Here is a 4,302-nt window from a genome sequence, read left to right as displayed (position 1 = left end):
TTCAGGTCCTCCTGTTTGCTTCTCATACTACATGCATTGATGTACAGTCATTTCAGATGGGCTACAAAACCTCTGGTTCTCCCTGGAACTGTGTAAATGTTCTCATTAACTGTGCCATCCACTGACTCACCTACAGCACTCCTGGTGGTATTCCCTTCCCCAGCAATCTTAGTTTAAAGACCTCTCAGTGAATCTTGCTATTTTACAGGTGAAGAAACATCTTCCCCATATAAACAGGTGGTTCTTGTCAGGCCCCAGCAGATCTTATGTCTCAAAGAATCTGATGTAGCTACATCAACTAGAATTCTGGAAGAGGTATCAGCTTCGGAGCCAGACATTGATGATGTCTCTTTCTTCCCTGTTACTGGGAGGATAGAGGAAAACACTACCAGAGCACCTGAACCACAGAATGGTTAAGGTGGTGAATTCTTCAGCAATTTTCCCAGTACCCTAAAATCTCTTTCAAAACTTCTTGATGCAACATCACTAGTACCTAACCAATGTGAAACAGGAGAAGTGGGTAAGGCTCTGAAGGCTGTGCTAAGCTCTTTGGTGAAATCCCTGACCTGATCGCTGGGGAGGCAGCAAACTTCTCTGAAAATAGACTCTGGTCTGTAGATGGGAACCTCCATTCCCCTCAACAGGGAGTGCCCCGTAACCATAAATTTTTTCTTCCCAGTGCTGGTCTTAATGCTGTTCTTGATGCAAGGAGTTTGTGGATCTAACCTTGGTGAGGAAGGTAGTTTTAACATCTCATGCAGTGATTCCTCTCCCTCCATTTCATTATGTCCTTTGTCTACCTTACTCAGATCCTCTTACCTATTACATAAAGATGGTTGGAGGTGCAAGGAAAGGATCTTCTGGTGGTTCCAAGGTGACTTCCACATCTCCCTGTCCATCCCTCTCCATTTCCATCCCAGTGCTGAACAGGTGCTGGATCAGCCTCAGTGTTGGCTCTGCTAGGCTGGCACCTGTGTACCAGAAAGCGCAGAGCACAGGTCCTTAGATCTATCACCTTCTCAGATTCTGGGATGCTCCTCAGCCTACCCACCTCTTCCTGAAGCTTGGCCACCAGGCAGAGCTGTACTTCCCCCCACGGGCACACCTGCTGCAGCCCTGTTCTCTGTCACTCTCAATCTCGGAGACTCACAGCAGTCAGGTCCTGCAGCCTGATGCCTGTCTAGGCCACCATGGGACTGCCTCAGTGTCCCCCATGGAAGCCCCCAGGGGGCCAGGATGGCAGCCTTCCAACAGCTGGGGCTGGGCAGGAAGCAGAGCCCAGCCAGGCAGCACCAGGCACCTGGCCAGCTTTGGTCACTGCTAGCGAGGGCTGCCCACGGTGCACATAGTTGTCCTGCCTGCCCTGCCTGCCTGCTGGTCACTTCCCTGCAGGACAGTGAGCTGAGAGGCTAAGGAAATACAGAACGGGAGACCTGAGGTGGCCGGGAGGAGTACTATAAAATCAAAGAGGTGGTAAGAATATATTTGTTCAGTAACATTTCTGATCCTTCACATGCTGGGTGGTTGTAAATTCTGGTGTTTGCATTTCTTTTATAAGTTATTTATTATTTACATGAAACAATGCTCACAGCACGCATCTGAAGTCAGAACAGACTCATTCCTTTATTTGCTTGCATTACACTTTTCTGAGGTTGGCTTTTTGTCCCTTTGCCATGTTCAGATAAACATTTTAATTTATTCTAATGAGCTTCTAAACTGAACTTTTGTTGCCTATTGATCGTATTGCTTTTAGCAAGGTAACGTTTTCCTGAGAAAACAGACCAATTACTTGGAAAAGAGAGTATTTGTATTTTTAGTGAATGGTTGGATTCACTGTATTTGGAAACCTTTCCATTTGTTGTTTGTCATTATCATTGTGGTTGTCTAGATATTGAAAAACAGTTAATTGTATGCTTCAACACCACTGACTACTTTCTCAGTCTTTTGTGCTTTCCTTCAAGCTCAATGTATTATGACATAATTAAGATCTCAATTTTCATTAAAAAGAAGTGTTTTAAGCCCATGTGACTGTAGTTGAAAAGTTTAAAATAAACAAACAGAAATAAAGCATAGTGAGTAAGTAAACAAAACTCTGTATTGCTTCAATCTATTAGTCTAAAGCACACAAACAAAAAGAAGTAATGTGAGCTTGGTGACCAATTTTCTTGAATTCAGTTCCAATTTAATTTGCAGCAAAGTATTGATTAAAATACTCTAATAATAATAATAATAAAGACTTTGTAGCAACTGTTCAAAACAGTATTTCTACCAGATACCTCAGATACCTAAGATATCTTAGAGAGCAAGGACACAAAGTTTACATCAGGACCAACACACAAAACTGTTCTTGTTCCCCTGGGTTTGGAACAAAGCTGCCATCAGAACATTTCTGGATTTTTTTTTTCCAGCTCCTTGACTGTTCCCTGTGCTGGTGGTTTTTTTTTTTTTTTTTTTTTTTTGTTTGTTTGTTTGTTTGTTTGTTTGTTTGTTTTTGTTTTGTTTTGTTTTGTTTTGTTTTGTTTTCCCCTCTCCAGTGTGTCCCCTGCCTGTCAGAGCCACTTTGTATGTTGTCATTGGTCTGTGCACATGTAGTAGCTCTATCTATTTGTGGCTGTGTCTTGTAGTAGCAGGTCTGTTGTTTTGTTATCCCTTTTTATAAGAGAGGATTGAAGTTCAGACTGAGAACAACCAAAAACCAGTTTTTGTTACAGTAACTTTTTTTAAAAAAAAATATATATATAATGAGTTTAGTCATATAAAAGAAGACTAGAAATACCAAATCACACATTAATACAAGGCTGAAGGAATTATTTGGTTATTTCAAGCTAATGTTTTAAGTGCTCTTTCCAAGGTTTCACGGAAAATATCTGAGAGCTTGAAAAATTCTGTTGTTTGAAACTTGGAAAAAAGAATACAAAGGAGAGAAAAAAAATCAGACTTTAAGCACATATCTCTTATTGACAAAGGACCTTGACAAATAATAAAACAAAGAACAAAAAAAAAATACAAAATATATTGCATACTTTGACTTCTTTTATACATTTGTACACAACAAATGTAACAAGGCTTTCATTTTTAAGCTGCTTTTTTATCCCATACAATGTTGTATCCCATACTTTGTAGTACATACAAGATCCTACTTGCTGCCAAAAAATCTACAAAGTAGTAAATTCCACAAGGTAGTAAATTATACAGGGTAGTGTGACTATTGTAAAAACTGTAAACAAGCTTGATGAACATATCAAAAGTACCGCTTGTTTGTAATATATATATATATATATATATATATATATATGAACTACAAAGTGGAAGCAACATAGTTTAGAAAAGCCTCACAGACTGCTGATGTGTTCCTTAATCCTAGATTATCATGTAAAGATTTGTAGTTATCCTGCAAACTTTAAAAACACGACTGGTCAATGTTACATGTTTTAAAAATACAAGGATTTAGCATGATCATTATAAAGCCTTCATTTCCTCTAAGGTCAATTGAAAATATGGCTGTGTTTACCTGAAATATGTTAATATCAATTATGCTATAAGTGTTTTTTCAATTCTTAGCGTGTGTTTGTGTAGTAATGGTTCATGGTTTTGTTTGAGACTTCTGGGTATTACTTTAAATAATGAACACAATGTAAATAATACACAGCTATTAATCACCATTTACTGCAAATGCCAGAAAACTCTCAGGTGAAATTTGACTATTTTAGAAGATGCAGAAGGTTCACAGCATATTACTTGAAATTTGTGCATGTTCATTAGACTATTCAAACCTACTGTCTGTGGAGAACTACATAATGGTGTCAAGTTCCACTGGAGCTAAAAAAACACCTGATGTAACAACAAATATTTGGTGCGTTTTATAGATGTAGTGTATATAAACAGTTTTAATAAATAATTTTTATAAAAAAATTTTTTTTTTTTTTTTTTTTAATTTTTTTTTTTTTTTTTTTTTTTTTTTTTTTAAGATCTGCTGTGGTATAATAAACACTGTAAACAGAATTTTGACTCCAGATTAAGAAAAAGTGTGACAATATTTTCCCTGCTTATATCTTTTATTTATTTATTTATTTATTTATTTATTGCTATGTCCTTCAGATATTTTTAATATTTCTAAATTAACATCACGTATTTAATTGTCAATGTCTTTTTTGTTCTATTGTCGCCCTGGCCAAATTAAAAGAAATGTGTTCCTTCTTTTTTTCCACTCTGAATGAACTTTCATTCTTCTTCAGTTTAGAATGTTTTTCTAAACTGCACAATCTCCTTTTTCTTCAGTTTAGAATTTTTTTTTAAACTGAA

At 37.1% G+C, this 4,302-nt stretch overlaps 1 protein-coding gene across 7 annotated transcripts in view; it reads left to right on the top strand.

Moving 5' to 3' along the window:
• Window positions 1-1,150: 1,150 nt before the first annotated feature.
• The window catches only part of LOC118156516 (long-chain fatty acid transport protein 6-like), a 24,624-nt gene continuing 21,472 nt past the window's right edge, over window positions 1,151-4,302 (top strand). Inside the window, exons 1-2 of one of the 7 annotated variants that reach the window (XM_035310636.1) lie at window positions 1,151-1,473; window positions 1,962-2,076. The gene's annotated coding sequence lies outside the window, so the exon portion shown is untranslated. Of the gene's footprint in view, window positions 1,474-1,557; window positions 1,652-1,961; window positions 2,077-4,302 lie in introns of those variants that run through there. The other 6 variants (XM_035310635.1, XM_035310634.1, XM_035310641.1 and 3 more) reach the window with 6 other exon arrangements.

The sequence above is a fragment of the Oxyura jamaicensis genome, chromosome Z, assembly GCF_011077185.1.
Source record: "Oxyura jamaicensis isolate SHBP4307 breed ruddy duck chromosome Z, BPBGC_Ojam_1.0, whole genome shotgun sequence".
NCBI classification, from domain to species: Eukaryota; Metazoa; Chordata; class Aves; order Anseriformes; family Anatidae; genus Oxyura; species Oxyura jamaicensis.
The sequence above is the reverse complement of the archived record's forward strand: the minus strand, read 5'-3'. Positions and strand labels throughout refer to the sequence as shown.